We start from the raw sequence: 23,332 nt of genomic DNA on the forward strand, positions 1-23,332 counted from the left end.
GTTCATTCTGATAGACAGTGGCAGTACTCAGAGTTTTGGAAATAAGACAATCATGGACAGGCTCAATTGTATTCCCACAGATTTATAGCAGCCTAGTAGAGTTCAAGTGGCCAATGGTAAAGAGGAAATCAGCACATAAATATGCCCACAGGATTCTTTACAGCTGGCTAAAAATTTTGAAGCAAAAGTAAACCTGATCACTTTGGAAATGGGGCCTATAGACATTGTACTTGATTGTGATTAGTTGATGACATTAGGCAGGATCACTATAGATTTCTCACAGCTGTATATGGAGTTTATCTTCAATGGACAGCTTATCCATTTACATGGAATTTCTAGTAGATCAGATTTTTAGCTTATTACCATTCAACAACTCAAAAGGGAGTACAAGAGGTGCTCACAAATATTTGTTTTGCATTTGAATAAAGAGATGCAAGATCAGCCCAATAATTCAGCAAACCATCCAGCCTTGACAGCTCTTCTTGAGGAGTATAGGGATTTGTTTGAGGTACCTACTTCATTACCTCCCAAGAAAGCAGTAGATCACCCCATTGATTTGGAGCCCAACTCAAAGACAATCAATAAGCCACCTTACAGATTATCAAAGTGTGAACGAGAGGAAGTAGCCAAGAAAATCAAGGAACTTCTTGAGATGGGATTCATTGAACCAAGTTCTTCACCTTATGCATCTCCAGTTTTGTTAGTCAAAAAGAAATATGGATCTTTCAGAATGTGCATTGACTATAGGGATCTTAATAAGATCACAATGAAGAACAAGTATCCGATACCCAAGATTGATGATTTGCTTGATGAGCTCAAGGGGGCTCGATTCTTTATGAAGATTGATTTGAGGTCAGGGTATCATCAGATTCGCATGAGAGAGGGTGATGAAGTCAAGGCTGCTTTTAGGACTGATCATGGGCTCTATCATTTCTTAGTGATGCCATTTGGGCTTACAAATGATCCATCTACCTTCCAAAGCCTGATGAATAAGATTTTACAGCCTTTCCTCTTTCAGTTTGTCTTGGTGTTCTTTGATGACATTCTGATCTACAGTAAGACTTTACAGGATCACTTGGCACATATGAGGGTTTTTGATGTATTGAGACACAGCTTTTTGCTAAGGAGAAGAAGTGTTCTTTCATACATACTGAAGTGGAATACTTGGGACATATTGTCAGTGAAAAAGAAATACAGGCTAATCCCAAGAAGGTGCAATGTATAAAAGATTGGCCAACACCTACTACTACTACCTCTCTTAGAGGATTCCTTGGTTTATCTTCATTCTATCACCGATTCATTAAGCATTATGTGGCCATTGCAGCTCCTTTGACTGGTACATCCCAGAGACTGTTATAGGTCAGCGTGAGAAGAAGCTTCGATCTCGTTCTATCATGGAATATCTGATCAAATGGAGAGGTCTACCACCTGAGGAAGCTTTTTGGAGGCCTGATTCTATATTGGATGAGTTTCCTTTCTTAAGGGATACATTGGTGGGCTGAAGCCTATTGATTATGGAGCTAGTGATGATGCAGACAGGATCAGGATAGCACGCTGTTTTAGAACAATTTTTATCGTGCCTAATTTTCAAAATTAAGCTATCTACATGGGCTTAAAGTACTCTTCAAGAGCTCCGTTTTGATATATGGTACGTCTCATTTGGATACTTTTACTAGAAGTTATGGCAGATTTGGTCTAGCAGGGTCTGTTTACACAGCAAGTTGTCTACTTCATTTTGAGATTATCTGTTGAAGACTTTATGGCTCCATATACTTTCCAAGTATTCCAAATCATGGATATAGCTGAGGCCTACTCTCATTCTTCAATTTTAGTCCATATGGTTGGTCATACTTCATTCATTTTTCCATTTGTAAAGCTGTAAAAACAGAGTAGTACTCTGTTTTATCCATCTTTTTCTAGTCTTTCAGGTTTGTTTTTTAAGACAAAAACTTTTGGGAAGGGATGGATTGTAAAAAGTTGGGAATAAGGACTTAGTATAAATAATATTGATATTATACCATGTCACACTGACATTGGTATAAAAGGAGAGGACATGTAATTTTTTACATCTTTTTGACACATTAATACAATTACTGTCCTTCTCTCCCATCTTGCTCACAGCTTCCATGGCTTCTCCCTCTTTCCTATCTTTCTCTCTCCAAATCTAGTATTTCTCTCTCCTCGTCACTCTTCTTTCTCTCTCTTTTGCAGTCTTCTCTCTCCTCTTTCTCTCTCCCTAGTTCACTCTTTGACAATTCATTTTAAATCCAATGTCCCCCTCCTTAATTAGTAAATTACTCTAGTGGTTCTCCACTTTTTATTTTCTCAAGCACATAGGCAATATTTATATAAATAAAATGTAGAGTTTCAACATAGATGACGAGGCTTTCTTTCATGCAATCATGTTAACAAACTATAAATTTTGGCGTTGTTTAAGAATTTTTATAATTATAATTATTTTCTATTACTTATTTTTAAATAAATCATAAAAATTTACCAACCTTAGCAACAATCGAGAATACTCTTACACCCCCCTCATACTCATATGACATAAATGAATGTAATGTATACATTGTTAGTTTGCATAAAATCAGAAACACCATATTTTATATGAATATTTTTAAATAAATATATATATATATATAAAGTTATTTTTCTTTCTCTAAACTTTAAAAATCCTCACTAAAACATTAAAAATTGTAGTCTAAGCTTCCCCATGAGATATCATAATTTTTGTTGATATAAAACATAATTTTCTATTAATAAAGACTATAATTTTCACTCAATTTGAATTTTAAAGTATACTAAATATTCTTTAAAAATATTTAAATTTTCAATAAAGTTTTTATAGTATAAAATTCATAATAAAAATATTATATAAAATAAATAATCATCCAAAAGGTTTATAAAAATTTATATATGTAGTTTGAGAGCCATTTTCAACCATTTTGAATTTTTTTAATAAAATAAATCATAAATGAATACTAACAACCATTTAGAGTGGAAAATAAAGCTTTAAGAAATTAGATAAAAATTATAACATCGCACTACTTATTTTTGTTAAACAGAACAAAATGTTTACTTGGAAATGCACGTAATCGTGCCTTTGGAAGTGCGTCCTTTGCAATCTAGCCACAAATGTCGGTCTACCAAAACTTTCACTCAGAAATCCTCTTTAGTTTCTTGTCCCAATTTTAGTCTCGCACTCTGCTAGAACAATTTTCCCTTGGTGCGTATATAAACTAAGCCTTATGGAGGGGGTTCTTCTAATTAACCTTTAAGCTTAAGGTTCAAATAAAATCACTTTTTCTTCTTCTTCTGATATAAACTAAACCAGCCGCCATGATCTCCATTGTGCTTGGATTAATGTCAGTTCAGTATGTGACACTCTCGGCTTGTTACTACCATCATTATTGAAAGAGATCAAGGCGCCCAAATCATTGGAGAAGAAGCAAACTAGTGAGAAATGGAGTAAGGATTTCTGAAGCAATAATTGAAATAAAAATGGTAATGGCAATGCTCAAACTTTCTCCCCCATTCCAATTGATGACATTGATGAATCTCTTTTGCTCACTCTCTACTAGGCATTTCACCTATTGATAGCACCTTGCTCCAGGATCAAATAGGAAGAAAGATGGATTCTTGCATGAGATGTTGATCGTCATAAATCTGGTTGCAATACACATCAATTTTGAAGTATGGTGTTAATGGAAAGAGAATCATTGTGTCAGAATGATGACGCCGATGATATCCATATTTTCAAAAACAATGATCATGAGGTTCCACGATCTCTCCCTGTTGACGCTTGATTGATGGCACTCCCCTCCATTCTTCCCCTTCGTCAAAATCTTGACGTCCCCTCCCATCACGTTTCCAACGACCTCAAAAAATCATTTCTCTTTATTAAAAAAACTCTTTATTTACCTCAACCTCCTTACCCTTAATCTAATCAAACTTCCAAATTACCCTCTTACAACTATACCCTTTGAACCATTAAAATCCATTTCTTGAACATCTAATTCTTATGAGATCTATCCTATGGGTGCTCTTGTTATAATGTTGTGTGTCACGGACATTCCCCTTGTTTGCAAACTCTACAAAAGATGAAGATAACCATCCTATTCTAGAATTATGTACCCATGGCGAAAGAGGAAATCCAAGACTACAAGAGCACAATTGGACTTATATAGATTGTTGATTTGAAGAATCTTTTCAATTTCATATATTGGCAACAATATAAAACTCTCTACTTATCCATCTATGTTGCAAGGCTTAAAATCTAGATTGCAACTACCCCGTACTGATCCATCTCCCTATATTCTACAATTCCCCATCGACTTTAAGATTCTCTCAAGCACAAGATGCAAGATTCAAACTGTGATTGCCCTTACCTACCCCAATTACCTTGTGTTAATTATCCCAGTTCGTGATGGAAAAAAAAGAAGTCAAGAATGCAGATGCAACGGAGGAGTCAAGATGGAGAACATATAAAAGTACAAGGACAGCCTAAAAAATCAAGACAAAGACAAAATCACATTTTTAAATGCAAGGCACCCCTAGAACTATTGTAAAAGAGTGCCACGCTCCTTCCTGTGCAAATTGTAAAAGGTAGATGGGCATAGGCAAAGAGAGAAGGCAAATAGAAGGCACATAGAGGGAAATGGAAAAAAGGACCTTGCCACAATGGCCGGTCATGTAAAAAAGGGATGACTGCCCAAAAGGGATTTAGGGTTATGTTGAAAAGCCAAAAAGGGAATAGAGAAGCTAATTCTTTGGTGTGTGGAAAAAGTGGACTCATCCTCTTCTCTCCTTCTCTTCTCTTTGCTTACTTATGTGTGCTTGAGGGAAGGAGTGTGAGTGAGTGAGGGAGTGAGTGTGTGAGGGTGAGGGATCTTGGAGGTGAAGCTCTCCATCATCTCCTCTCTTCTTCTTCTCTTCCCTTCTCTTCTCTCATCTCATGCATGGCTATGGAGGATGGAGCTTGGCGGTGGAGGCTTGAGGATGCTTGAGCTTGCATCACGAATCTTGGAGCTACCAGAGTGCTTGAGGGAGGAGGTAAATCATTTGGGCATCAAGGTGAGCTCATTACACCCCAGTAGGATCAAAGGCATGTTAGCTAGGTGAGGGATAACCATAGGTGCTCGCTTGAAACGTTTCAAGGAATAAGCGGTCCATGGGTTTCAGCAGTTGAGCATGAACTCCCTCTATATTTTGGTTTTGTTGCTGGGACCAACGAATTCAAGCTTGAGCTCTTGCTCCGAGCTTCAAATCAAGCGTCAAAGTAGGGTTGCTATTTGTAGGTAGGAGATTTGAGAGTTTAATCTTTGAAACAAGAAAGTATTTTGTGTTTCTGAAGATTGGGCAAATAGGAGAAATCATTTCAGTACTTTACTTTTGATTTTTGTTGCATTTAGAGGCCGTGGACATGGCAGAGACAAGCTCTAACCATGGATGGGATGAGGAGCTCAACCTAGGCAGTATCCCTATAGAAATCCAATGGCTAGTCACCAATTACCATCTATAAGCCCGGATAGACCACCATGGTAGGACGTCCAAGAATGTCGTAGTAGACCTAAGAGAGGAGAGGATACTAGCATGGAAAGCTTTGCGAAGCCTAGTAACCTACAATCAAGAGTAGCAGACCAAAAGCTTGTAATAGAGCATGGAAGTGTATGAAATTCAGCGGGTGCTAACGCTAGAAAACAAGAATGGGATAGGCCTTGATGCTGAGAGGGAAAGAGCGCAAGGAGATCTTATGCTGAATGAAGCTTCTCATGAAGTGACTGCTAGACAACGCTTCCACAGAGTGAAGCACCACTGCAATGGTGACCTTGTTGCTTGCAGGATTAGGGGTTACCAAGGGATCCAAGAGCTAGTCTAAAATCCATGTAGTCGCAAAGCAGCTAGATAAATATCACCCAAACGATGACCCTTATAGCTTTGTGGAGCACTTCGAGCATGTCTGTGAAGCCAAAGGCATCGCTGATCTTGTTCAGTGATTGCAAGCCCTTGGCTTGTCCTTAGCTGATAAGGGAAGGACTTGGTATACCAGCCTAGACGCCGCAGAGTGCAATGACTTCAATAACCTCAAGAATCTCTTCATTAAGAGATTCTCGAAGGCTGGGTATTCAAACAACCTAATCATGTGACTCATGAACGTGAAACAGAGAGATAAGGAAGACATCAAGGATTATGTGGCCCATATGAGAAGTCTCTTTAAGAGAATCCCGATGAACGAATGACCCACGGAGAGAGCGATGTCTATAGTCTTCATCAATGAGATACGGGGTGAATAACTCTACAAGGCCTTTAGTCAGCAACTCAAGCTTGCAGTGAGACACACTAACCAAGGTATTTGAAGAGGCCATTAGAGTGGATGATGAGCTCAAGGAGAGAAGCTCTAGGAGCTTGGATCAAGAAGAGACTAAAACTAGGGACTCTAATAGAACTTCAATGTCAAGTAGAAGATCAGGCCCAAGAACTTAGGACAAGGGAAAGGGCGTAGATCCAAGTCAAGAACTGACAGAGATGAAGATGGAGCTAGCCAAACTATAAGAGATGATGAGAAGACCAACATGTCCTCACATTCAATGGGTCTATTGTGGCAGAAACCACTTGCCAGCAGAGTGTCAAGACCCTAGGTCCTGACCTTGCACAAATTGTGGAACATTCGCCGGCCACAATGCCATGCATTGCCGACTGCCCAGGGAAACTTTCGTGTTCGAAACCTTACAATTAGCCTTACCTAGTGGATAGGCCACCAAACTTCTTTAGGAGAGGAGCCCCACACTGGGTCTCGTGGCACCCAATGATGGTAAACTAGCCATTCCTAGGATGGAGATAAACCCCATTGGAATACTTATACCATTGGACCCTACGTAACCCATCCACCAAGCAATGCTCTAGTCCACTATGTGAAGAGCCGAACGAGGAGGAACCTTACGTAAACCCTTACATCTCGTATGACAAAAAGGGTAATTCAATCCTCATGGATTACATACCAATACGCATTATGGCGTTAGGTAGAGATAGAGCTAGAGGTGTAGGAGGGTAGACCCAGGATCCAATCTCGTGTTGGACTTGTAGTCACCTAGGACATATCTCCTCGCGCTACCCTGAGAGGGAGTAGGCCAACCTTGACAAGGCAGATCTTAGGTGTGCAGAGTGTGGAATCACTCATCTCTTTACTGATTTCCCAAGACAGAAACCATCCTCTAGTTTGGCAATCATGCCATTAGCCATGTTAGGATTAATTGGTGTCAAGTCACTCGACGGGGAGGCCACGCCCATCTTGTTGCATGCCATGACCCACGCGTAGAAGAAGCAAGCCGACATATCATTACCAAGGCCTAGCAACTTAGACACAGCTTCAGTTGGAAAAAAGAGTCATAGGCGAAGGAAAAGAAAACCAGGCGCAAAGTTCACGCTAAAAACAGAGAGTACTACGACATTGCCTACTAGAAACAAGGTGTCAGACGCAGAGGCAGAAACATCGGCTCCTAAGACGGCTGAGAAGGGAAGTGCGAAGGTAGGGGAATACCCCAACCCAAAGCGCCAACTCAAAGCTATCAAGAAAGTGAAAAAGTTGGTGAAAGAGGCCCAAGAACATCTAAAAGACACTGAGCCCATATTGGAAGATGAGATCGATGATCTCTCAATCGTGAGCATGCCAATCTCACCACCATGACCAAAATCGAGAGATGCGACTACACCATAAGCAATGCCGCTCAGACAAAGCTCGAATACTACGGGTCAACGAATCAGTCAAGGTTATTGGCATGAAAATGCAGGATTTGGAGAAAAGCTAGCAGTAAGTAACCTCCTCATCACACTGGTGACCACCCCTCTGACACTAAGCCTAGGAAATATGCTTAGTTAACATCCGACCCTATGGCAAGAGCTGAAACAATGGGTTGAAGGTCTGATGGAGCAAGCTATTGCAGACTTGCATAGACATGATACAGAGATGCAGATATTGAGCCTAACGCTGCACTCAATGCCCAAATCCTTGCATGTCAATGGTTTCTGGGAAGGCACAGAAATGCATGTTGTCTTATTGGTCTTAGCTCTTGGAGATACCACAAGAAAGAGAATTGTAGACACGGGGGTAGGAGTTAGTGTGCTTATCCACATAGTACTCCAATCGTGGGGTAACCCACCTATTGAGAATGCTAGGTTTAATGTCACACTACGTAATGGAATGAAGGTAAGGCCATTTGGAGTGCTAAAGAACTAGCCCCTGAAGATCATAGGAGTCCAATTCTATGTTGACTTTATAGTCATGAAGGGGGTGGACTATGATATCCTACTAGGCTGGCCCTAGATGCACAATCCATGGGTCATAGAGGACTGGGGTAATGGTCTAATCTTCTTAGGGAATAGAACGGAAGCAATGAGGGTAGAGATGGACACTTGGGAGACAACACCAATTGACCTAGATGCCATCTTAGCCATGCTGAAGGGTGACACCTAGATTAGAAAATCTTACGAGATGTTGACTAAGTATATCCCTTGTCCAGAAGTATGCAATCTTCTTGTTGGTAGAGAACCCCTAGGAATTTGAGTATTCAGCCCAAAATCTTGAGAATTAGCTCCATTCAAACTGCCCAAATAGTCATCATGCCGTTGTGAAGCTTCTCCTACTTCATATTGAGAATTTGGGATGCCTCTTCTTCCAATAATCCCATGTCCATGACCATTTTGGTTAGATGGCTGAAGTGGGACTGAAGGCTCACTATTTGAATAAGCTTTCTCCTTAGCTTCTTTAGATCCCATTTGCATTTGCATCCATTGGGAGAATTGTGCCATAATTTGAGCATTAGATTCCACCAACTTATCAATAGAAGCCTTTGTTTGAGTCGTTGAATCCACTAACTTCTCTATGGAAAACTTTGTTTGATCAATAGACAAAACCATTTGCTCCAATCTTGATAATATGGCCTCATGACGTTCCCTATCTCTTTGTTCATGGACGCACAAGGTATTATTGAGTATACTAACTCCCCCTTGTTGTTGAGGCTCTTCAAGGCTCTCTTGAGGTGCATTATCCAACATGGAATCCCTAATTTTCTAAGCATAATCTTCCTGGACCTTATTTTTACCCTTATGTCCTGCCATAATAGTGCAATCCTGCAATACCCCCTGCCAGAAAAATGGCTATAACTCTTGCTAGGAACTCATATTTCAAAAAAATTTAGTTTAAACCAAAGCCAATAATGCCCTCTTCGAGATGAGCTATAGCACGCTATAACAAATTTAGGATAGAAAATTCTGCAACTCGATTTGTGAGTCTGAACTGTCTAGGCCTGCACCTTTTTTTAACTTGTAAGTGCCATGTTTTGACCCTATAAGGCAAGATAGTTACCCCAAATGGTTACCAAACCCTATAGAATGCTGAATAGGACCTGTGGGTACCTTGTAGTACCTGCACATGTACTTCAGTAATGAAGGGTGTACCTGTAACAACTTGTAAATGCCCTGTGGTGCCCTGTAAAATCCTTGTTTTACCCTGTTTTGAACCTGAAGATACTTGAGCCTTTGGAAAGTCTTCAATCTTCAATTCTCCACTCGTTGTACCTATGTGAGGGATAAAACGGCATGACAGGCTCCCTACACGGGCTCCGAATCACCGGGAGGTGGGCTTACATCATTATTGGTGTATCCTTTAAACGTCAACGAATCTGACTTTATGACATAGTTTGACTTTTTGCCACTCTCCATCAGAGCCAATATACCGAGGAAGCAAGAGTAATTTCATTGCCCCTACTCTTCCCTTTATACTTGCTTAGTTGTGTCTATCGATATCTTTGTGCTTATGGGACAAAGGCAGGGAAGGCATCAACTTCTTTATGCATGAGACATACACTTGCCTTGCTACCAACACCTATATAGAGAGTAGCAGTCACTCAAGACTTCATTGGGTTGTGCTTCTACATGTGATTCCCAAGGCTCTGTGGTGAATCCTCACATGTGTGGCATCATGAGGGTGTAGTCCTAGGATGTGCCATTTATGTGCCTTGTGACAGATTATGACTTGAAGTCCCATGAAGGTTCGTTATAGTTAATATAAAAGAAACTCTAGCATGGAGTATACTAGCTCGGCAAGGCAATAGGCTCACCGATGTGAAGGAGATTCTACTATAACATGTCGTGCAATGCAGCATGATTACCCTGACATGATACAACATGACATAGTGCAACTCCCCATGTCATGACCCCCCTCTAGGTGTGATACCTAGACTACTAAAAATTAGAAGAGAATATGATGTGCCAACAAAGTTGAGAGGGAGTTATGGCATGATAGGGATGTGTAGCATACTATTCAAAATGTCTTGGAGAGAGAAGAATCTATGAAAGGACACTTTCTTTGGTTATCTAGACATTTATCAAATGGATCGAAAGACATCATTTTTACAAGGGGACTTGCATGATGAGATCTATATGCAGCAACCTGAGGGCTTTGAAGAAAAAGGCAAGGAACACATAGTGTGCAAGTTGAGAAAGAGACTTTATGGTCTTAAGCAGGTACCTAGGGAATGGTACCACAAGTTTAATGCTTTTATGCATTCACATGGATATAGCCATAGTGCTATGGATCCATGTTTATATACAAAGACGGCTCTTGATGGTAGCCTTATGATTTTGGTTCTCTATGTGGATGATGTGCTTATTGTTGAGAAAGCTCATGATAAGCTAGATGCCTTGAAAGCTCAACTCAAGATGAAGGACATGGGACAAGCCTCACATATTCTTGGGACGTGCATCACACATGATCGCTCTAAGGGGCTCCTTCATCTTTCATAGAAGGAGTATATCCAAAAAGTCCTTGAGCGATTTTATATGCAAGATGGTAAGCCTATTGGATGTCCTCTACCTTCTCATGTGAAGGTTAGTCAGGTCGATTGTCCACAATTTGATGTGAGCAAAAGTCTGAGATGGCCAAGCTCCCTTACGCATCCACCATGAGCAGTTTGATGTACGCCATGATAGCCACTCGTCTTGATATAGCATTTGCAGTGGAAGTTGTGGTATGCTATGGGGCTACACCTAATAGACAGCATTGAGAAGTCATCAAGGGTATCATGAGATACCTAAAGGACACAACATCTATGTGCATATATTTTATGGCTAGGATACAGGAGCTGTGGGGTACACTAACTCTAATTATACAGGATATGCAGACACTAGGAAGTCTACCTCTAGCTATGTCTTCACCTTTGTTGGAGGTGTTGTTTCTTGGATATCCAAGGTGCAGAAATGCACGGCCCTCTCTACTATCAAGGTGAGTGCTATCCAATTAGCCAAGATTTCGGTCTTCCATGTGAAGAAAAAATACATTGAGGTGTATTACCACTTCATCAGAGAGGTCATTGAGGACAAGTCAGTTGACCTTGTCAAGATTTCAACGAACCAAAATCCTACATATTTGCTCATGAAAAGTCTCTCAATGGAGCGTTTTTCCTTCCTTAAGAAGTTGATGGGCATTGGATGAGATGACGTCTTTCCTCATCCTTTTGTACTTGTGTACATTTGTACTTTGTCACTTTTTTCTTGTTTTCTCCTCACTAGGGGCACATTCGCCTTAAGTGAAAGGTTGTTGGGGGTAAAGGTGTCTATGCCTAACCACCCATGTGTTACTACACTAACGGTACCCACACACCTGTACACTACTTGTGGCAGGCGCCCATCATTATCACTTCATCCTTTATTCTTTTAGTGACATTTGAATAAAGGAAAGGCTGGTCATACATTGTGACTGCTGAAGTTTCCACATCTTATGTCTCTCTCTCTCTTGCTCTTGCTCCTTCCACCATTTTGCTTCTGCTCACGTGCTTTCACTCCGAGCTCACTCTCTTTAGTATCTAATTGTCGGGCATCCACAAAGAGATTTCAACTCTTCTCTTCCTTATTTTGGTAAACTACTACCAACCACGAATCGTGAAGCTTCTTTATCACAATCTCCCACTTGACATTGTTTGATAAATATTCAATGAAGGCCAAATTCATCATTTCTAAGCATTATCCTTCATTCTATTTATTCAGTTTCTTTCCAAACAGTTTGCCACAATGACACAAACTTATGTAGCTTTAGCAAACAATGGAAATCATTCTTCGTACAGAGCTTGCATCAAGATGACATTCTATTATTTCCATTGGGGGATGATTCTTTTGTAAAAGCTTGCCTTTGATATATCTCTTTAATTTATCCTTTATTTTAGGGCTCCTACAACTTTCAATTGCTTTCTTTACTTTCAAATTGTTCCATTTCCTTCTTTTTTTAACCTATCAGAGTGCTTGTTGATAGTAATTTTTTCCAATTACACACTAAAAACATGGAGCTTTCAAGAGAACACTATGAAAATGAGTGAAACGCTATAAGAAAATATATCTTGTAATACCAAAAGGCATCTTCTTGTCCTCTTTATAGCACCACACAAGGAAAAATAGAAACAACTTCACAGAACATCATAGACCAATTATTTCACAAATTTATCTTTAACAAAGCACATGATATTCTTCATTATCACCAACCACAAATCAAAGAAAATATCCACATGCTAATATTTATTGAAAATTATATCATAGAATTGAAATGTTTTTCTTCAATGAAGTCTTCATAGTCTTCTTCTCTCACAGTTTCACAATACAATGTATTGATATCAACTCTCTCTCTCTCTCTCTCTCTCTCTCTCTCTCTCTCTCTCTCTCTCTCTCTCTCTCTCTCTCTCTCTCTCTCTCTCTCTCTCTCTCTCTCTCTCTCTCTCTCTCTCTCTCTCTCTCTCTCTCTCTCTCTCTCTCTCTCAATGATACAATATAATAATGACTAATGATCCTCTCTTCTTTGTGGATCCACCCTCCAAAGGATATGAAGAGTCACCAAAGCCACTACAATGTTTTTTCATAGTATACTACTATCACTGTCACTTCAAGGCTTTAGCTGACTTTAGCTCAAGTCTTCAACTACTAATTTCTTCAATCAAACTAGCTAAGAAGAGATCCCCCCCCCCCCCCCTTCTTCCAAGGATTCAAAACATCTTTAAGCTACTAACTCATCATATAGAATCCATACAAACATATATAAAAGGCTACATAGGCATACAAAAGCTAAACAGAAGGCAAGAAAATCACATAGTCCACAAAAAACCCATATGAACCAACCAAAAAATCCCAAGGATCTCATATTATATCAAATCTCATTCATCAATAATCTCAAAACCTCAAACCAAAGAAAAACAATGCTCTACAAATGTAAACAGAAGTAATCAAAACCAAACAGTTGTTGTCAAATAGAACACATCAAATCATTCTAAACCAATCAAACAGTTATCAAACAAAACACATCATTTTAAACCAATCAAAAATCACAATGAGTTGAAAAAGGATATTGAATCCATCCAAACTCTCATCAACACATTCAACACTCGTAAAAGAGTCATAAATCTCAAAAACCATAGATAAAAGGGACAATTCATCCTCAAAAATCAACAAAAAAATCCTAAAATTCAAGCATTTCAAGAATATAAAATGGTGGTGTCTAAGCACCATCAAGAGCCAAGTGGGCAAGTTATTCACTTAAAGACATTTGAGCATCACAAAAGGGGCCGAGGAAGTGGTATGTGATATATGTGAGTGCTCACTGCTCATGAGCCTATTAATTGGTGGGATGAGAATCTAAAGAGTGGATTCATAGTTGTTTGAGATGGTGACAAGCTATTCAAGCTAAAGATGAGCATGGTCCAAGTCAATCACTTTTGTAGGTGAACTAACAACCACAAACCCAACACCACAGAATAAGAATCAAGGATCTCCTTACCAATACATTACCCAAGTTGACACTATAGTAAAACACCAAGTTTCTCCATGCATCACATGCTTTTCATTGAACTTTGCTTAGGCTTTTAGGAATTCTAGTTTTTAGTCATGTAGATTTTTAGGATCTATAAGATCATAAGATTATAGGAATTGTGAAACTATAGGATAGCAAGAACTGCTTAATTTCAAAAATAGTAGAATTGCAGGTTTTATAGGCCAATAGATAACAAATTGTTATTGCACTCAAACCTCTATTTTTGCAGTGGAGAGAATTGTACATATTCTAACAATCTATTCTTTGCAAAAACTTATATAAAATAGACAAAAAGATTTGGAATTTGTTTGGAGCTACAAGGAGAATGGAGATTGCAGACAGAGAGAGAGAGAGAGAGGAGGTCTTTCTTTTTTCAAAGAAACTTGCAATTTATAGTTACTACAACTACAAACCCCTCATATTTTCCATCAACTTGAATTCCATTTTCAATGCTAGGTAACAACAATATGTAATCATTGTAGGATAATAGATTTGCATCCCTCAAGACCGTTTCTTTTCCTGTTTTACTAATGTAAAACTCTATGACATCTACCATACATCATCAAAACTCAAAAGACAATAGCTCTCTTATTATTTTACTTGACAAAATGCAAGAATTGCGGTGTAGCATGATGGATCCAATTCTAAAACTTTACCTCCATCCGGATCACCATCAAGCTTTTAACCATGTAGGTCTCCCTCTCTTTGCACCTCACCAAAAAATGCTAAAAGCTTTCTCTTCTATTTTCATCCCTTCTACAAATTCAAAAACTCTCTAAAAATTCTCACATAAAACTCTCAACTAACTCCCTTTCTTTTACCAAAGTGGCAAGCATGTCCCTCTCAGTCATGTTCACAAATCTTACTACATGCATGCAATCAAAAGCCAAGTGGCGAAACCATGTGGCAAACATACAGGCTACCATGTAAAACTCCATTCACTTATACGACTTCTACTATTATGGGTAAGCATTAAAAATTCAAACAAATGACTTTTTGCATTTCTTGTCCAATCTATCCACACTTCGTAGAAATCCATGTAGAGAGAGTGTGTGTGTGTGTGCGTGTGCGTGCGTGTGTGCATGTGCGTGCGCGCGTGCGTGCGTGCGTGCATGCGTGTGTGTGTGTGTGTGTGTGTGTGTGTGTGTGTGTGTGTGTGTGTGTGTGTGTGTGTGTGTGTGTGTGTGTGTGTGTGTGTGTGTGTGTGTGTGTGTGTGTGTGTGTGTGTGTGTGTGTGTGTGTGTGTGTGTGTGTGTGTGTGTGTGTGTGTGTGTGTGTGTGTGTGTGTGTGTGTGTGTGTGTGTGTGTGTGTGTGTGTGTGTGTGTGAACACACTCAATAAAGTAGAGCTAGGGTTAGGTGTAGTTATTATGTTGTGATATATGGCTCCAACAATGGGTATCTTTGATTTAGATGTGTTTGATAGTAATGTGGATGTGTTTAAGTGTGATTTTTGAGGATGCATTTGTGGATGATGATGGGTATTACAACAACATACATTTGCTTGATAATAATGATGAGTCCATAGTGATTAGGATACTACACCCTAATTTGCTAAAGGAAGAAAGCTTGGAAGTATCTCTTCATCCCCTCCAAGCATTAAAGGCAAGTGACTTGGAAAGGATATCACCATAATTGGTGAAATCAAAAATCACAAAGGGTTTTGATATTTTGTGTAATGCAAATGCATGTGATGTTACAATTTTTTGTGGTCTAGATGATAATCATGATTCAATTGACATTATAATAAAGCAAATTCCATATCCTTAGTTTAGGGAATTAGCTTATTTTTGGCTATAGTATAAAAGGCAAGAAGGGGCCAATGTAACACATCGTTTGCATATTGTAAACTTCTCCATTTCTTGGAGCTTGAGGGTTTCTTACCTTCTCCGCCAATGTTGAGAATGGATACTCAATGCCCACCATTGCAAGGGGTAGATTTCTTGTACCATCCTCTTATCTTGATTCTCATCGTACATTGATTCAATTTAGCTATGATTACCTTGTGTTGTAGTTAATACATGTTTAGTTATGACATGGCTATTGCAAGTTGATATATATTGTATTTTCTTGATTTTCTTAGTATTTTAATTTAAGATAGGCCAATATCATTTCAATGGCATCAAAGCCTTGCTTTTGATCCATTGGCAAGGTCATTTTCAAGCATTCATCTAGTTACTAACACCATACAAGGTAACTAGAGTGCAAGATTTGGTCATAGGGCTTTGATACAGTTCAAACCATGTGATTGGTCAGGGTTCTTTGTAGTAATTCTTGATTATTTCTAGGGTTCTTGAAGGAGATTTGAAGAAGAATGATAGTTTCTTGGACATTTTAGCTACTCATGGTCAATATGAAACCCATTTTGGACATTCTTAGTCTAATTAGGATCAATGGAGATTAGGAAAAACATGAATAGATTTACTTTTTTCTAATCAAGATTTTTCTCTCTTTATCTCAAGCTTTCCTACAAGCTTCCATGGAGATAACTGCTTCAATCTTTCTTCTTCTTCCATTTTGAGCTTTAAGGATGGCATCAGCTTCTTCATAACCTTGAACACTAGCTATGGAGTACCCTTCTGTTTGGATTTCAAGGTGTGGCATTCAAGAGGACATGAAGGTGCCTCAACATGATTTGCACTGAATTCTTGTAGGCCATCTCATCATTTTTACAAATCATTAGCTCCTATAGCTCTTATAGAGCTCAAGTCAAGCTCATCGCTCTCTTATAATGAATCTTTGGTTGCTACATTCAAGTTCTTCCCTTCTTTTGAGTCCTTGTTGAATTTTGGAAACCCTAGCTGTGGTAGTTTCAGGATAACATGAAACTTTTAACACTTTCTTAAATATTTGTGAGGGGTTTTTGTGCTCTTTAGCTTCAAGGAGGAGAAGGCAAGCTTCTATATGCAACATAGACCTAACATTGAAGCATTTTGGCAAGATTTAAAGTACTCTTGTCTTTAAATTTGGGGAAAAAATAGGGTAGCCACAAATTTCTTCAAATCTTTGATCAATCTAGGTTCAAATCATGGGGATTATAAAGTAGTTTACTCCGTGGATGTAATAGCAAGGCCACACCATGAAGAATTAACCAACATTGAAGCAACCTAACAAGATTCATGGCATTTTCCTCTTCTTGGATTCTTGGATAGTCAACTCTTGATTCTAATCAAGGATTGGAGTATTTTTATAAAGCATGGACTTCTCTTCAGCAATTATCAAAGGCATTTATTCAAGAATGACACTCTCATAGTTATTTGGAGACTTCAAGTGGATCTCATATCAATGGAGGCTTCATATGAATTTCCCATCAACTATTATGATTGAATTTGATCAATCTCACCATTCTTCATCATCAAGCATTGGAAAAGATACATCATCTACTCTTTTCTAATCTCTCCATTTCCATTTGTTGAAACATAGCCAGTTGCTAAAGGAGAGGTTAGGTTGAGTATACATTCATTGCTTGATAAAAATTTTCAACACTGTTTGACTAAATTTTGATTCCCAACCATTGAAGATTGAATTTCTATCATTATGAGCTTGATTATTCAGCCCATCAATTTGTTTTCTTCTATTAATACTTCCCATGATTGATATATGAATGTAAGTATATTGGCATCTAAAATTTTGAGTGATTTCTTGCCTATGCGAATGGCTAATCTCTGAATTTAAAACCCAAGAAATTGCAAGAGGTGAGTTCAATCAATGAGTCACTAATTATTGATCGTAAACATTTCTCATCCCTCTTTGATTTCATTGAGCTTTCAAACTCTTACATATATTAAATGCAGAAAGCTCATATGTTGGATGCAAAGTTTGATCAAATGATTGCCATACTCAGCAACTTGGGTAGTAAATGGCAAGGTAATCAACCTTCTAATGACAATGGTGTGCCACTCCCAAATGATAATGTAAAGTCTAAAGCATCCAATAAATTTTTATACTCAACTTATACGCATGGTGGCCCCTTAAGAGTCAAAGACATAGTTCATGTCCCTTCCGATTCATGGAATAGGGAAAGACCTAATTTTAACTTCTCAAAGAATCATGGACAACAATAGAATTTTTGGCATACTGATAGAGATGATGATATGCATGGATGTGATCCCTTCTACGAATAATTTTATCCACAAAATACTCAAGTGGCTAATGCAAGGAATGGACAAGATCAACACATTCATGAGGAATCAAGGAGAGATGATGTATACAACATGATGAAGACCTTGACGACATGATGTCACATGGTCAACCCAACCAAAATCATCAACCAAATGGGACTAAATTACTTGGTCATCATTCACTTGGCAACTAGAAAAATGGATGACATTCTTAAAACAATAACTTTGGATAGTAAACATTTGGTAATTTCTCTCATAGACAACAGTCAATTGGACTACCCAACAACAATGGACAACATTATCACTATGACAAAGAATACAAGGAGAATATTAGCATACCTCAATTCAAAGGAGATAATCCCTCACCAACGAAATTTGAAGAATGGATCAACAAGCTAGAAATTTACTTTACCCTCTACCCATGCAATGATGAAGCAAAGATATATTATGTAACCCTACACCTAGAGGGTTATGCACACATGGTGGAGATACATGAGGAAATAGAGTAGAATTTTTGAACATGGAAAGACTTTAAATCATCCATGACTCAAGTAGTTGTGTCTCCAATGGAAAAAGAGAGACTAAAATGGAAATTGTATCATCTTAGGCAAAGAGGCTTTACAGTTAGAGAGTATTCCATCCAATTTTTAAATATTTTCATGTATGTTGAGAATATCTCTGATTTAGAAAAATTAAACATGTGCTTTTTTTGTCTTGATCCAAATTTTTCAATAAAGGTTAGGGTAGCAAAGCCTACAAATATACATGTGGCCATACAATATGTTGAATGCTATAGTCAAAAATATAGAACAAAATTGAGTTCTTTTCAACCCAAAACAGGAGTGACTTATCATTCAAATCAGCCAATGGGAATTGGATAGTAGTTCAGCCAACAAAGAAAGGGTTATAGACAAGAGAACAAGGTTCCAAATACTTTCAACAAAATTTCTAATCCTACAACATATGCTTCTAACAAGGCAACAACTTTAGGTATAATGCTAAACCAAAAGGGGATTTCAAGAGAGCTAAAGGTAGAACTAAACAATCATCTAATAACATCCACCAACAAGCCTTTTTCTAATGATAAGCTAAAAGGATTATGTTTCTAGTGTGGTAAAAATGATCATCCAATCATAAATAGAAATGCAAAGCCAATAGTGCCAAGTTTAACATGGTGACCATAGAAGACTCTAATGCAGATGAGACATATGAGGAAAGTCTATTACAAGTGGGGAGAGTTCCTACTTGTGATGAGATGCATTATCATGATCATCAGTATACTCAAGAGGATTTAGAGTTGGTTAATAGGTTCCATTTGATCCAAGTGGATTACAAATGGATGTGTCTTCAACTATTGCATGTTCATCCATGCTATGTTCCATATCCCCTTGATGAGGATGGGTTGCTCAATTATGAGCCCGAAAGGATTGTTGGCAAGAAAGAGAAGGTTCTAAGGAATTGTATTGTCATGGAATATCTTGTTAAGTAGAAGGATTTGCCCATGGAAGATTCTTCTTGGCAACATGCTTCATATTTGGAACAATTTCCATGGCTTCTTCAAGAAGATACTTAGTTCACTGAGTAGTTGATAGCTTGCTATATTAAATTTATGTGTTAAAAATAATTGGCCTATCATCATTAGAATTTGACTTTTCATTATATGAATGTATACCTTATGAAGTATATTTCATTTCTATACCTCATATACATCAATCCGACATTTCTATCCAAAGTTATGGACCATTTTCTACAACTACCATGTTCAAGATAGCATGCTAGATTTACATTGTTTGAATCGAGATTATGCTTTTGCAAGGCTACTTCAGTATTGGCCTCTCATTTCTTCATTTTACTATCCATTTACCATTTTCATCTTCAAAGTTTTGAGGACAAAAATTTTTGGTAGGTATGGATTGTAATTAAAAAAATTCATACCCTTACTTTAGGGAATTTACTTATTTTAGACTAGAATATAAAAGGCAAGAGGGAGCCAATGTAATACATATTTTGCACATTTGTAAACTTCTCCATTTCTTGGAGCTTGAGGGTCTCTTACCTTCCCCAACAACATTGAGGGTGGATACTCGATGCCCACCATTGCAAGGGATGGATTTCTTGCAGCAGCCTCTCATCTTGATTCTCATTGTACATTGATTCAATTCACTTATAGCTACCTTGTGCTATAGTTAATACATCTTCAACTGTGGCATGCTATGGCTAGTTGATTAATACTGTGTTTTCTTGACTTTCTTGGTATTATAATTCAAGATAGGCTAAGATCACTTCAGATATGGATGCATATAAAAATATATATGTGATTTTTTAATGTGAAAATTATGTGATGTAGGGAGTTGTTTGTCAAAATGATTCAAGGAGCTCTTCCTTTTTGCATTACATACTCCTATTCCATCACATAGTGGAGAAGATGTACGCCATAATGATCAATTTTGTCATGTCTTGATAATGGAACCAAAATATTACCACCGCCAAAGTTTTGTGGAAAATATGGAACTTGACGGAACACTTATTGTTTCAAATGTTTCAACCATGTTGCCTATTGCTATTGCTCCTAACCAATACATCTCTCTTTTGTCGATATATTCACTCCTCTCTCAATATCCATGAAAGCAAGAATGCACAAATCGACAAAAGGTGTAGTGAGCTCATCTCGTTACCTCTGCTTCAATTTATTATTTGAAGGCTTGCAAACGGCTCCACAATTCGAGTGGTGCTCCTCAATCCACCTCCGCTATTAAATCCAATTCGTAGTTGGTGAAATTAAAATATTCTTTTGTTGTGTATTACTTGTTTAGAGATGGGTCCATACATGTTAGGAAGAAAGGGCAAACAAGGGGGAGAATTTCGCAACATGACACAACGAGTTAGTTCTAATGTAACCAACCTTCCTCCTCGGATAGGGTGGTAAATCCTTATTACAACTTAATTACAGCAGCAAACAATTAATGCAAATTTGAAAATACAAATTTACCTACTGATCTTGGACAATGCACACCCGATTGGCCCGAAAATTGGTGTCCCCTTTCGATATTTCTTTAGCTTTAGAAGAAGTTGATTTACAATGGGATTCTCCTGATCCCCTTCTCAATCCAAACTCCCCTTGCTGTCCAAAGTGACCAACAAGTCTTCAATCTGATTTGTCCCTTGATTCGGACACTTAACTGGCCTTCACCCACTTCATGGATGACGGAAATGCCCCAACTTCAATGGCTCACTAGTCCTCCACCTGAATTTAGCCAAAATTCACCTTCAACCCTATTGAATCCAAGTCTTGGAGCTTTCAATTTCTTGCACGCTTCTCGAGGCTGCTGCTAACCCTAATTTTTGCTATAAATTAGGGTTTACAATAGAGAAATTTGCAATTTCTCAGCCTCCAAGGATCCAAATGCTAAGATCTTTGGAGCAACACTCTGAAATTGCTGAAAAATGAGAGAGAAATTTCAGAGTTTTGTCGCGATGAATGATTGAAAATCATTCAAATGTAGTTGTTGCCCTTCCACAATAGCTTGTAGATGCAAAGAACTAAAGAAAATCAGTTATTTACTACTACTGCCATATCTCAACAGACTGTAGATGCTGTCATCTAATGTTGATTGATCTTCTCCTACCCCTGGATGCCTTAGAAAGGTCCTCCAATATGGCTGCAAATCAAACCAGTAGCATCTCCTCCCTCTCTCTTATAGGCTGAATCCACTAAAAATACCTCTCAAGCCTTTAAAGACATTTTCCAGTCTTGCCTGGGTATTTTTGACAAGTGGAAACCTTCCCAAATGGTTTTTCCAATATTATCCATAATTAAATATTAATTTTTAGTCTTTAAATACTAAAAAATAATCTAATAATTATTTTGATGCCAGAAAAAATAATCTGATTGGCCAATAATTAAATTGGCTAGGCATATTCCATTTATGAGTGTCTCTACATCATCTTTGACCATCAGATTGGTGTTAGGTGCCATTAAACGCCACTTCTCTAGTGTCACCAACAACTGACACTTATGGCCAAATGAATGACCTAGGCCAACAACTAGCACTAGATGCCACCAACTACCTATGCGGCATAACTTATAGCAACTTTTGCCTTTGACATCCCATGATTTCCTCAAGTCCCAGGCTCGTAAATTTACTCTAACCCCAGTTGCACCTGACATGTGCAACATTTACTTAACCATGTGATTAAAAATTAATACACATGTTAAGTGAGGCTTCAAAAATACATGTCCTCATGACATCTAACATTAAGTAACTTGACCTTTTGAGATATGTCTTTCCCTTGATGTGTCCAAAGTATGTGTGGGTTGTTAACTGTAAAATAAAATGGGCAACAAATAGGTACACAACCATAAACAAAAAAGGTGAGTAAAGGTAGCAAGGCAACTAAATTGTAAATATAGCAAAGGTGCAAGGCACTGAGAATACTTTAGAAATTAATCCCACTAATGGTGGGTGCACAATATTATTTAGTTAATATCCCAATCTATAATGATTTCTAATATTATTTTGAGATCTAGGCTCAACACTTATGCAAGTTGTAATATTCTCTAATGTTGGAAGGAAGACCCACAGCCCACCAAGGGCATGGGCACTAACTTCCGTTTAGTTTTGGCAAATTGACCAATATAATTCTGCATGAAGCAAGAAAGATTGGCCACGAGCTGAAAAGGAGGGATGGACACCCAACTTTGAATAGAAGCCGAAACTCAAACCCTCTATATAAAAGCTAGAAAGTAAATGTATAAGATCACTCTTGTGGTATGCAATCTTGAGCTTCTTGCTTCTACTCTGTCTTCTCATGCATCATCTTGAGAGAGAGTGTGGGAGTGATGGAGAGAGTGAGGGACTTAGGATGTGAAGCTTCTCTCTTACTTTGCGTTCTTCTCCTTTTTCTTGGGTGAGAGCTGGAGTGGAGTAGAGATTGGTCTCTTCTTCTCTTCTCTACATCTCCTCCTGAAGATCGAGCACTTGCGGATCCAATTCTTAATGTCCTTAAAATCTCTTCTTTGATTCCTTTCTCTTGTCATTGTCATGCTCTTACATGTTAAATTATGAAAGTAAAATATTCCTCCCTTCCTTATATTAAGCCCAACCTAACAATATATGTCCTATGCATGACAAAACTAGCACTTCCACATAGGGAGTCGTTGCATGTGAGGCTTTCAAATTGTAGGCATCCAACAGATTGGAGAACTACGTCTTCACTCCTATCCTTATCAACAAGTTACTCATCCTTTCTTATGTTGCAATAATTCCTCTCCTACATCCAAACTCACCCTTATCAAAAAAGACAACATTGACTTAAGTATACCACCAAAGCAAGGGTAGCAACATCGTTCATTCCAATCTCTTGGT

Source organism: Lygodium microphyllum, chromosome 1 (genome assembly GCF_053477565.2).
Source record: "Lygodium microphyllum isolate KBCC chromosome 1, Lygodium_microphyllum_v1.1.10, whole genome shotgun sequence".
Lineage (NCBI taxonomy): Eukaryota > Viridiplantae > Streptophyta > Polypodiopsida > Schizaeales > Lygodiaceae > Lygodium > Lygodium microphyllum.